At 41.3% G+C, this 13454-nt stretch overlaps 2 long non-coding RNA genes and 1 pseudogene across 2 annotated transcripts in view; 1 reads left to right on the forward strand and 2 right to left on the reverse strand.

The window, feature by feature from the left end:
- LOC143832491 (uncharacterized) overlaps positions 1–13454 on the reverse strand; it is a 103826-nt gene that overhangs the window by 82732 nt on the left and 7640 nt on the right. The window lies entirely within an intron of this gene.
- On the forward strand, positions 633–8293 carry LOC143832484 (uncharacterized). The gene is made up of 4 exons (XR_013229282.1): positions 633–980; positions 1165–1271; positions 5851–5960; positions 7706–8293. It is a non-coding gene; the product is annotated as an uncharacterized LOC143832484 (long non-coding RNA).
- LOC143833788 (small ubiquitin-related modifier 2 pseudogene) lies at positions 9725–10521 on the reverse strand (annotated as a pseudogene).

Consider the following 13454-nt stretch of genomic DNA (forward strand, 5'->3'; position numbering starts at 1 on the left):
TTGGAGCACCCAAAAATGCACTGTGAGTTGGGCTAGAGATTTAGCAGAGTATAGTTTCAGGGCTGCTGGTATAAAGAATCTGCTCTTTGTTTGATAGAATTTCAATATATTATTTGCTGATCTTTGCCCTAGTCCTGATGTATATGAATAATGGATGCTCTTTGCTCCAGAGGCTTGAATATATACACCTAAATATTTAATTTGGTTACTTGTTCAATTTTGTGCCCATTTAGCATCCATGTTCTAGATTTTGGATGTTTGCCAAATGCCATGGGCTAGGACAGATTGTCTGTGTCTTATGGTTTTGGGTCAACAGTAACAAATGATGCCTGGGTGTTATCAATAATAAATGTTTGTTTTTCTTTTTTAAATCCACTCTGTCTCTTCACCAACCATTTCTTACATCATCCACACTTCAGCTTATCTCATTCGAGAGGTTGCTTTATTATTAAAAAGAGGGGAGCACTACAAGGGTTTCCCTGGATTCCAACTCTATAGGTTTTCCTCTGATACTTTGCAGTAGACAAAAAGGGGGATGGAAAGAGGCCTCTCTTGAATCTCTCGAATAAATATTTACATGTTCCAAAGTTGAGGATGTTGTTTTTGGATGAACTCTCCACCCTCCCCCTTATTGTGCAGAGGTCTTTGCTTTGTGGTTCTTGATCTGAAGTACACCTCTTCCACATAGCAATCCCAGCTGGTCTGGAGGTTTTGGTTTGGATGCCATCAGTATGCAGATGACACCCAGCTCTACCTCATATGGATGGCTGCCTGGATTCATCCCTAGACAACTTTGCCAGGAGCCTGGAAGCAGTGATGGAGTAGCTCAAGCAGAGTTACCTAAAACTTTACTCTTCAAAGACTGAGGTCCTGTGGGAGGGTAAGAAAAGACGGTGAGAACTGCTGGGAAAGGTGCTGTCTCTGGCTTCTGGAACCTTCTGCAAGACCTGGCCGAGTGAGGGTGCTACAACCAGCTCCTGGTGAGAGGTGGTGGGATTGGGGAGGGGTACTGATGTCAGATCCCAGCCTCACTGCCCCTTGTGTATGTGTTTGTTTGTGTATATATGTATAGAAATAATAGTATCACTGAATAATAATGGGTTGTAAGGAACTTGATATTTTCTTATGATGCCTGTTTCAGTTGTCTCTGCTAATCTTTTGTAGGAATGGGTATTGCAAGTAATCTCTAACACAATTTGGATTCGGAACATGAATCCAAGTCTCAAGTTAAAAATGCACCTGGTTCCCATGAAAGGAATAAAAGAATCAAGGTAAATAAGCAATATTCATTTAACAGATGCTTAATTTTTCTTTAATTTTAAGAGATAGTGTCAGAAGAAACTTTAATGTAAGTTCTTATCCATTATTAACCCTAAGGGTTGTTTTCGCCTGTATAAAATTAGAGTCGCTGAGAATATGTACAGTCCAAATTCTTGCATATCGAGCTCATTTCTCCCTGACCTAACCAAGGGCATAAAAGCCATCAGCTGAGGCTGTCTAGGATTTCAGGCTACCAGAACACCTTTATCTGGTTTTCAGGTGATTATTTAGTCTGGTGTAGTGGTTAGGAGTACGGACTTCTAATCTGGCATGCTGGGTTCGATTCTGCACTCCCCCACATGCAGCCAGCTGGGTGACCTTGGGCTTGCCATGGCACTAATAAAACTGTTCTGACCGAGCAGTGATATCAGGGCTCTCTCAGCCTCACCCACCTCACAGGGTGTCTGTTGTGGGGAGAGGAAAGGGAAGGTGACTGTGAGCTGCTTTGAGCCTCCTTCGGGTAGAGAAAAGCAGCATATAAGAACCCACTCTTCTTCTTCTTCTTCTTCTTCTTCTTCTTCTTCTTCTTCTTCTTCTTCTTCTTCTTCTTCTTCTTCTTCTTCTTCTTCTTCTTCCTTCTTCCTTCTTCCTTCTTCTTCTATTTATACACTGCCCTCCCCGAAGGCTCAGGGCAGTTTACATGAAACTATACAAGAAACAATCCATACATATAAATAACTATAACATTAATATTACTAACTGATGATAACAGTGGTAACAGTACAACATTACAAACAGTATAATAGTACAAACAGATCCAGTAGCAGAATGCATTGATGGATTTCTGGGAGGGAGGGAGCAGGGGCCCTGTAGATGTTGCTGGTCACCTGGTCTCAACCAAATGCCTGGTGGAAGAGCTCCCTTTTGCAGGCCCTGAAGAACTGTTTTAGCTCCATCAGGGCCCTGATCTTCTTTGGCAATACAATTAGCAGTATAATTATAAGCAATTAACTTCAATGAACACACAAAGGTATAATTCTGCTTGTATTATAAACATATTAAAAGTCTCCTATATGAAAAGCAAAATAAACTCAGCCTTAACAAAGAATTAGCCTAGGATGTATAAAAAGCATAGATGCAGGAGGGCAGGATAGTCTCCTGAAAATTCTGCCACATAACTATAATCAAATTTAAGATAATTGAAAATAGAAGGAAATCAGACTTTACATGGCATTTATAGGTAAATGCCATTTAGGCGAGGGGCGTATTTTAGCCTGCCCACAGAGACATATGGATCCGGCTCGATTCCTGAGTGCTCTGTGGGACACGATATTTCCTGTTGACTTGTTGGCGCTGCAAGTGGAGGGCTGGCAGTCCTGTCTGGCTGTTGCCGTTGATGAGATCACCCCTAGATGTCCTTTCCACCATTGCCTTAAACAGGCTTCCTGGTATACCAGGGAGCTTTGGGAGAGGAAGAGGGAAGTGAGTCAATGAGAGGGAATGTGGAGGAAGTATCACAACAAAGCTGCGAGAGCATCCTATTGCATGCTTATAAAGGCATGTGAGATGGCGGTGAAAGTGGCTAATCGTGAGTTTTATGCTGCCTCTGTTCCATCTGTGAGCTCTCATCCAGCCCGATTGTTTAGGGTAGTTCAAGCTGTTACTATCCTTAAGGAAGGGCATTAAAATCTTAGTCAATTGGACTTTGGCTGTGAGGCATTAATGAGCCTTTTCACAGAAAGTCCTGTCACTCCACCAGGACCTTCCTGCCACAATTAATACAGAAAGGGAATTGGAGGCCCGTTGGCTGCCACAAGGGGTGGTGTTTGATGGCTTCCTATCCCCTTCCTAATAATTCCCAGAATATCATTTGCATTTTTATTGCAGTTGTACTCCAAGTTGATATTTTCAATGATTTATCTGCCACAACTGGGAATGGGCAATTCAGTTTGGATAAGATGAAAAATACCCAAGTAAATCCTGATTCAGGCTCTTTTTGAACCTATCCAAGCTGAATTGCCCATCTTTGCAATTTAAACAGACTGAATTTAAATGCCTCCCCTCCATTTTATCTGGCCTAAGAGGGTGGAAGGGAGGGGGGAGAGCCTGCCAAGCAGCTGGTGTGTCATCATCAGCTGCTCAGCTCTCAGCCTTCTCTGGCAGCAGAAAATGAGGGAGCACATGCTAAGCAGCTGATGTTTCATGATCAGTGGCTTGGTGGGCTCTTTAAATGCTTCCCCCTCAGCTTTCTCTGGCAGTGGAGAATGGTGAAAGAGTGCAGGGCTAGAATGCATCCTCTCAGTTTTGTCCATGTGCTTTTTGATCATCTGCTGTTGCTGTATAACTATTACAACCGACAGAGTTTTTTAAGGGAGCTTTCCAATATTAAAATATAATAACATAAAAATATTATACTCCTCTGTTTTCTGCTGCAAGTAAAATTTTTAGATTTTCCAGTACTGTAAATTTTGTATTACCATTGCATTTTACAGATTTTACAGAAACATTTTCAAAGATAAATTAAAAGATATCAGTTGAGGTAATAATATGCACAATTATAGCTTTAAAAGGGTGTGTGATGGACAGGACTTTGAAAGTGAGGTTTCAATTGATGAAGTAACAGCAACAGTAAATGAATGATCAAAACTCACTAACACTCGAGGCACAGGTCAAACAGGTAGCTGGCCAGGCATTTTTCCATCTTCGCCAGGCTCGGTTACTAGCGCCCTATCTGTCCTCTGAACACTTGGCCACAGTGATCCGTGCAACGGTCACCTCCAGATTAGATTTCTGTAACTCGCTCTACACTGGTCTGCCTTTGGGCTTGATCCAGAAACTGCAACTGGTCCAAAATGCGGTTGCTAGGGTCCTCACGGCTACACCTTGGAGGGCCCATATCCAGCCAGTGCTGAGGCAGCTGCATTGGCTACCGGTTATATTCCGGATCAGGTTCAAGGTTTTGGTTTTGACCTTCAAGGCCATCCGTGGTCTGGGCCCAGTGTATATGAGGGACCGCCTATCGCCCTATGCCCCCCGCAGGGCCTTACACTCTGCGGGGGCTAACCTATTGGTCATTCCTGGTCCAAAGGAAGCTCGCCTGGCCTCGAGATTTAGGAGATTGGTTTTTATGTGACCCACCTCGAGCCTCTGGGGGGAGGCGGGATATAAATTGAATGATAATGATAATGATAAATCTTCACTAGGCAGATCAATCAGTTTTATTTACGGTCATAGACCAGCCAGTAAAAAACATAAAATTACAAATATAACATCAATTATAAATGGGTAAAAACTAAGAAATAAGAACAGTTGTATATGGATCCAATATAAAAGCACTAGGGAACAGGGTTGGTCCAGCTCTGCCTTATTTTTATAGCTACCCAAGCAAATCTAGCAATAATTTTTGTTAGATCTTTATTTGTGTCTGAAAGTAGTAGCTTAAGGCGCTGTTTCCTCAAACCTCTGGGGCATTCTGCGAGCAATGAGGCCAGTGTATTTATACGGAGGTGACGATAGAGCCTGCACTCAAATAGGACATGTTCAGCTGTCTCTATTTGACCTTCGCCACAGACACACTTACGTGCTTCTATCGGTAGCCCCTTGAACTTTCCTTCCAGGAAAGCGGAAGGGAGGGCATTATAGCGGAGAAGAGTAAAAGATCTTCTTTGTTCAGAATTTAGAAGATCAGTTAAATATGGCATTGAGACAGCCTTGTTAAGAAGGTCTTTCCCAAAAAGTGGGTCCAATATCTTATTGATATCATGCTGTCTTTCTACATCTATTACTCTGTTCCTTATTAGTTCTTTCACTTTGTCATGTCCCAGGCCCAGAATAAATTGATAGGACAGACCATAGGAGCACAGCTTCTCTAGTAGTGCTTTTAACCAGGGTGCGACAAATGAATCTGTCAGTAGGAGGCTGATAAGACCCCTCTGCCGAAATACCAGTTTAAGCCAGAACATAAGGGTTGCCATCCAGAGCCTAGTCTGAACATTAACCATTCCAGTCTCTATCCTAATTGTGATATTGGAGATGTTATTTGGCAATTGGAGAATAGTTCTCAGAAATTTAGACTGGACCTTCTCTAGGTTAGATAGATTACCAGAGATGCTTATTGGGGCCCCATAGGTTAGTTGTGCAAGAGAGTGCCAGAGTGTCAGGCTGTTCTGAGCACCCTGCTTGTCCAGAAATAGCCGAGAAAGTGCTGATATATTAGCTGTGTGCTGAGAGAGATTCATTCTGATTTGGATGCTGGTTCTGACAGATCTTTAGCTCATCATCCACTCTGAGGAGAAACTTTACTTATAAAATTGAGATTTTACTGACAACTGATCTACACAGTTCCTGGCAGTGGGAATTTGGGTAGTGAGGATAATCCTTCTAAAGAGAGAAGGAGGATCCCTGCCCAGTTAAATAGAGGAAAATATTTGATGCATTTGATGCATGTGTACAATAACTATACAATATACTATTAGGACTAGAATGTCTGTTGTACCCTTTCTTACCTTATTTCTCATTATTCATTTTACAAACTATGAAATGGGTAATTTGCCCAACTGAGCAGCTTAATTCTGTTATGGTATGTTTCAGGGATGTTCACAAGATTCACGAATTATGTCTGCAATTGGATCCGAAGACAAAACGTTTTGTGGCATCTCCATGTAAAGGTTATGCTTCATGGATGTGTGAGGCCCCATTAGGTATATTTATTTTTTTTCTCATGTTATGCATTTTAATGTTTGGTAACATTCTGGGGTCTGGAAAAAGGGTCCTTGGGTTCTTTGATACTACCACAGTGATTATTTATTAATTTTCTTTTGCTACTGGCATTAGCCAGAACCAGGTCAACTTCTTGTATTCATACCAGGATGGAATATGGCTAAAGAGTAAATTATGTTCATTACTGAAAGTAGCACTCAACCAGTATTTATAAGACATTTCCTTTGTTATTATTGTTGTTATTCAATATTATCAGAGCATTCCTGTAGGTTAATACTGATTTCACAATCTATTGACAGGCATGAAGAATATAGAATAAATGGTCACTCCAAGGGGTGAATGCCCCATATAAATGCTGGATGACACTGTTGTCAAATCTATTTTATAAATCCAGTGAGACACATATCAGATTTCTTTTTTAAAGTATGTATCTTATGGTGATGGTGATTAACTTAATGGTACTGTGAATCAAAGATTCAAAACATAAAATGCCATTCAAAAGACCTTCAAATTTAGTATCCAAACATTTTGGGAGGGCCAGGAAACTAAGACACACAACTTTGTCTTTTTTAACAATAAGAAATTGAATTTTATTAACTATAGGGTTCTTAAATAAAAGACATTTCAATATATTATTGTGAAGCAGACTTTTTCACAGATAGAATTGTACTTTTCCTCTGGGAAAGCTTCACAGCTTGAAGCAATCCTCTCAGGTGAATACAGTTTCCCTCAAGGCTAGGAAATGGTCCTCTCACTGTTACATCTCCGTTTCAGAGCTCCCCTCCTGAATTCAGATACTCAGCTCTCCTAGAACCTGGGCTAAGAATGCTTTTTTCCCCAGAAGACACTTCCACACTAGGCTACATAGTTTGGATTTCTTCCCCCAAATCTCCTTCTAAGCCTGTTCCTTATTTGCCCTCCTGAGCTGTATCTAGAACAGAACTGTTCTCCACTGAATTATTTTCCCTCAAGCTTGAGTGTGCTTCACTAGACTTGCTTGCCAGAATCTCCTTTTCAGACTCACTCCTATCCGACTAGCTTTTCCATCTTTTTGTCCCACTCTTGCCCCGCTCCTTCTTAGCTTGTCCATTCAGTACTATGATTCTGTGTGGCATTATTCAGAGGGCTGGGATCCTCATGGAAACAAATAACCCTTGCATTTATTGTTATTTTTATTATTTATTAGTGTTTTCTCCCCCTTTTTCCTGTTTTCTTTTTTTTTTTTACCCTTACTTCTGGGTGCCATCACAGTATGCATCAAAATCTTATGATATGGAAGTATTGTCTATTTGAATTGCAGTGGCATTCCTTAGGAAGATGAATTTCACATCACCTACTAATATTTTTAACTGGAGATACTGGAAATTGAAAATGGGATCTTCTTCAGTGCAAAGCAGGTGTTCAACCACTGAGCCATGCATCTACATCAAACATTTAAAACATTGCATTGGTAACAGAAGTGCTCTTCGTGACCTTCTCTGCAAAATAGAATCTGTTAAGCTATTTGGTATGGCAGAAGTTTTAAAAAAAACATGATTAATGCCACCAAGATAAAATAGCTGTACAGTCGCTTCCTTACGAGTCTGTTAACAGAATCAGATCAAAAGTGTTATGCTGAGTAATTATGTTACAGTCAATGGAATTGGAGAGCCTCATACAGCTACTGATTTAGGACAATATCAACATGGTGTAGGCTTAGCATCTTCCTCTTTTTTTGTTTTCATAGCTTTGAAGCCAGTGGATGTTTCTTATAAGTGGTGGATGTCTACAGTTTTATCTGGTACAATAACAACAATTGTACTGATTGTGACTGTGTTTCTAACATATAAAATTGGACATTGGATTCCAGAAGCAGCAGATAAATCAAGAAGACAGTCAGTCACACTCTAAGAGCATGGGTTCTGTATTCATAAAGACCTTCATATGAAGAACATCTGTTGTACACTATTGTCATCCTAAGGGACAGAACTGAGGTCTTACTGCCTTGATTGTAAGGACTTATGGGCCATGGAGTTAGGGTTCTAAAGGAGAAAGTATATGGAACAGTAAAGGGAAATGGCATTTGTTCAGTGTCTTAACACAGTTTAGTTGGTGTGTAGTTATATGAAGAGAGCTGTATACACTTAGGTAAATCTGAAGTGGTTCAGAAGAAATGCTTGTCTGCTTCTAGTACTAAATTTGCAAAGCAAAAAAATCGCTAAGAGTAAATAATTAATTTGTTTAATATAACTTTTAAGACTGTTTTGTAATTATCAAGAAATCTTCCTTGTGGTGTTCTTGTTTTCTTGTTAAATAAACATGTAAATGTAAAGTATGTATGTGATCCATAGTAATTTATTTGTGGATTAAGAATTCTTTTTTATTTTATTATTTTAAACAAGAAGTTTATTCAAACAACAAGATGCTTTACTTGAAGGGAAAACTATCCAAGATCATTTTTGTTTAGAGTAATTTATCCCTACTTAAAGACAGATTGCTCTACATGTAACAGCTACATAAAATCGTCCTTGGTTGTACAATGATAAAAGAAAAACATTGGGCCATTCCGCACAATGACCAATGTTATTAAAAGTTTGCAGTATGCAGAAACGCTATATTTAATAGTGGAATTTCATCATTCCGCATACCTTCAATTCAAGTGGAATATTGAAGTCCCAGTAGCGGTCTATTCATTCCCCACAGGTTTCTGGTCTTTCCAGAATCGCAACAAAGGAGGCAATATTTTTCCATGCTTCTTCCCGCCCGTGGCCGTCAATCAAACAGAACAGCCAATGAACTGTTGTGTTCATGCTCCTGAAAAGCCCCTTTCCCTTTAAAAAAACTCTTTTTAAAAAACCTGAAAACACCAGTAGCAATGAGTATTGGTTCATTCAATATCTGAAAAAGACACTTTTCGCTGGCGTAGGAGCTGGTGCTTAATTGTTTACACACTCTTCAAGTAAAAAAAAAATCCCCCCCCCCATGGGTGCAATTTCTGGCTGAAATTATGGGCAGTGTCGAACAGGGGGTATTGTGCTCGGGAACTTTTTTCAGAAGGGAGCTTTGTTTTACTGTTAAGCACTTCTGAATTACTTGTGGAGGGACTTCAGCTGGAGAAGCCTTGCTTATTCATTGCTTTTGCTGGTTTAAGGGGGGGGGGAATGATGATCGCATCTCCGGAAGCTCGAGGGCGAGAGCTAGGGAGGGACATTCTTTCTACCGCTATTTTGAGAACACACATGTCTTTTACTGATGTGTTGCAGCTTGTGCTCAGAAGTGTAGCTGTTTTTTCAGAGGGAATCCACTTTTCTGGATTCCCCCCTAAGCGCTATAAAATTCCGATTGTTGCTGGAGTTCGGCGGGAGTTTTGCTGTTTTGCTGTTTGTTTACTACATCATGCGGAATGTTAAATTAATAGCATTTACAAAAGGTAAGACTTTTTCTACATTTAAGTTGTGCAGAATGGACCATTGAAATTATCCAATCAAATAAGGAATGCAAGGTTCCTTCCCCCCCCCCCCAACAATGAGAGCAACATAATTTACTGAAATATAAAGATAAAAGTTAAAGGAACATGCCACTAGTGGAGAAATGGGGCATTTTCACAGACCAGTTTGTTTTTACCACCCTATCTCCATATGATGTTGATCAAAACATACCATTGGCCATTTAGTTAAAAAAATATGTATGTCTGTGCACATACACCAGTTACTTTATGTACAACAGAAGATATAGGAAAAGAAAAGAAAAAGCTATACTGCAGTAGTCAGGATGTGGCTGAACCAAGTCTCATTTTTCTAATTGTGAATGTGTTGTCTGAGGGAAAGGAAGTTTGGTTCTCTTTTTTGTACACGCCTCCTGCCTGCTGTTGGAACATGTAAATTGTATCTTCATTTCCAACTGCGCAGGCATGTCTGTTTCATTGATTGGCTGCCCATCAAACCGGAATCTGATTTGCCTCATTGACAAACTCTGTTGTTCGCAGTAGGCTTTTATTAGTTTGCTAAGTGATGTATGCCTTTTAATTTTAAATTGCACCACAGATCCATCTGGCCCTGCAACCTTCAGATTAATGTGTTCATTATTTTCAAGTCTTTACTCCTTCCTTGGTCTTCTCATTGGTCATGGCGAGTCAGACGGTTTGGTCCACTCTAAACACCTCATGGCAAGTGGGCGGACAGGAAGATGAAAAGGTGATTTCGGTGGCCAAGGCAGAAAGGCTGCGGGAGGGGGCGAGTGAGCATGCATGCACTACTGTGGGGCTACGCCTAGCCCTGCATTTGTGTACACCAAGAATTCTTAAATGTCTCCTAAAATATTTAGCAGCAAAGACACAGGATCTGTTATTTCATGCACTCATTGGCAGGAATAGTTCTCAACACAAACCAATCAAATGGCTACTTGGGCAACAAAATGAGACGAGTGTTGCTTGGAACAAGCAAGCTGGGTTGTTCTTATCTTGGTATCTGCTGTCTCTGACTTCTTCTCCCCCTTCCATTAGGAATTGCCTGAATGGCCTGCCCTGTGCTTTTCTTCTATTTGTCCCAGGTAAAGCAATTCCTCCCCCCCACACACACACACACACTAAGGTGACCAGATTGTCCCACTTTTGGAGGGACATCTGGGGGCACCTGGCAAATTGTACTTATGTTGAAATTTAAAATATAGATATTACAATACTATTTTTGGTTCTATGCGTTCTATGAAACTTTTGTTGCTCCATATAGACCAAATTTTTAAATAAAGCCCCCCCCCCGGTCAATGGTATCCCGCTTTACCAGTGTTAAAATCTGGTCACCTTACCCCCCTCCCCACACACATATTTTATTTAAAAACTATATTTTCCAAGGGGTGTGTGTGTGTGCTTTCCTTCCACAAGATTCAGTGTTAAATTTAAATCAATGCATTCATGATTGGCATTAATGATCAGAAGATTCATGATTCTTCCTTTAGTAGTTAACTCAGAATAAGGAAGCCAACCAAGGTAACTTTTCTTTTAGTGGGAAGTCATCCAAGATAGTTGAGTCATGCCTCCTCTCAGTCTAAGCAGGGCTATGCAAATTTCTGTGAGACTCTACTACAGCTTTCCTCAACGTTTTTACCATTGAGAAAGCCCTGAAACATTTTTCATTCTTCAAGAAACCCCAGAAGTGGTGCAGAAGTGCAGAATAGGGATGGGAAGCATAGCTGTATACATGCCCACCCGGGGCTCCTCCCCTTCCCACCCCCTCCAGGCCCATCATTGGCCATTTTGGGAGAGGGGAGAGGTTGACATGACTATGTATGGTCATATCAACCAATAAATGTTTAACAAATTTTAAAAATATATAAAAAATTAATTAACTGTCACCCATTCAGGAAACCCTTCCAGGGCTGTCAAGAAGCCTCAGGTTTTAATCCAACCCTGGTTGAGAAAGCCTGAGGTAAGAGAAAGGCTTTTTTGTTTTGTTTTTACATCAACTTAAATTTACTAATAAAACATTACAATAATCTTTTTAAAAAAGCCTCCTTATGCAGCTCTGTAAGTTATTTTTAAAATATGTGTCTGTCTTTTATATCAGTGGTCCCCAACCTGCGGCCCGCGGCCCGGTGCCGGGCCGCGGCTCCCTCTCCCCGCCCCCCCCCCGCAGTAAAAAACTTCTTACTGCGGGAGGCTTACTGCGGGAAGCTTCTTACTGCGGGAGGGTGGGGAGAGGGAATCAGGGCCGGCTGCGCCCCGATGCGCGGGCGCGGCACCCGGGCGCGGCACCCGGGCGCGGTCCGATGCGCGGGCGCAGCACCCGGGCGCGGCACCCGGGCACGGCCCGATGCGTGGGCGCGGCACCCGGGCGCGGCACGCGGGTGCGGCCCAATGTGTGGGTGCGGCCCGATGCGTGGGCGAGGCCCGCGCGGGCCGCGGGCCGCACCCCGATGCCCTGCCGGTCCCCAACCTCAGAAAGGTTGGGGACCACTGTTTTATATGGCTGGAAGTTTGCAGAGGAGAGCAGTTTTTCAGTGCTGAAGGATTACTCTATGCATGCTCAAATGTATTTTTTCTTCCAGGACTCAATGTTGAAATCCAGTGTGTTGAAAAACCCGTGTTGAAAACAAGTTGCCCAGCTCAAATTAAATAGTTCCATTGGAGTAACTTTGTGACTATTGTTGCAAATCTAAAAAGCAGTTTGTGGCACCTTAACAGAATTATTGTAACAGATTTATCTTTCATGGTTAGAGCCTAGTTTCATGGTTAGAGCCTAGATGCATGAATGAATCTTTAGTCAGCAGAGGTGCAGTGTAATCCTATTCATGTTTATTCAGATGTGAGAAGTCCAGTGACACCTTAAGGCCTAACCACATTTATTGCAGGATGAGCTTCAATAAATCAGAGCTCACTTCCTCAATTGAAAGGGAAAGAAATAAAGCGAATCTCCTCACTTTTACACAGAAGATTACAGAAGTAAATCTGATTATAATCTGTTTCAAATCAGTGGGGACAGTATATGTAGGACTGCTGATATGGCAACACATGTGGATACAGAGGGGAATGGGATGCGAATAGTGAATTTAAAATGCCATGAAATGCAAAATGTATTGTTTCTGATACCTCTTTGGAAAACTCCCCTGGGCTTTTTGAAAAATAGCTCCTTGTTGTACCTTGCTCCATTCTCTGAGGGTCTTTTGAACTGCACAGGATTCAGGTCCACAGTTAGATTATAAGCTCTGAGCTCCTAAAGATTCATGTATGTGTGTGTGATAACTTATTGGAAATGCCCAGGGCTGGATTTACCACAAGTCTAACTAGGCTGAAGCGTAGAGCCTCCAACTCTATCGGTATGATTATGGGTAGTCACCTTTCATCTATAGCAGAACAAAGCATACGAAAGAGCAGGACTGCAGCAACCAGTATTTATGATGCCAATCAATCATCAGCGTTAAGAATTTAGTAACAGGCAATGAATCTTTCATACTGTTTTGACTCCAGTAGAGGGCATCAAAGATTTCCAGAAAGAGCAAAACTAGAGAAATTGGATTAGCACAAATTATTCTTATTGTGCAGTTTTATACTTACACACCTGTAAGTACTTTTCTTCATTACATCCAACCTGTATCAAATTATGTCTCACTGTGTACTTCCTACATTTCATTGCCCTTCAGTCCCAATATTTACAACTTTTTCCTTCATAACGTAATGTAACCTCATATAATTTGGTTTCTATTGAATTTCTGCCTGGTGCACCAAGTCAAATTTTCAGCATTGTTTGTACAAAAACTATGACAGTATTCCTCTGCTGTCAACCTTTAAGATGATCAGTGTGACCTGTTTGATGGTAGAGCTGCTGTTTCTTGTATTTCCAATGGGATGCTTCTATGAGAGCTGGCATGGTGTAGTGGTCAACAGTGGCTGACTCTAATGTGGAGAACCAAGTTTAATTCCCTACTCCTCCACATTAAGTGTGCTGCATGACACTGGGCCAATCGTAATTTCTCCCAGGATTGTCTCAGCTCCACCTGCCTCA

Source organism: Paroedura picta, chromosome 3, assembly GCF_049243985.1.
Source record: "Paroedura picta isolate Pp20150507F chromosome 3, Ppicta_v3.0, whole genome shotgun sequence".
NCBI classification, from domain to species: Eukaryota; Metazoa; Chordata; class Lepidosauria; order Squamata; family Gekkonidae; genus Paroedura; species Paroedura picta.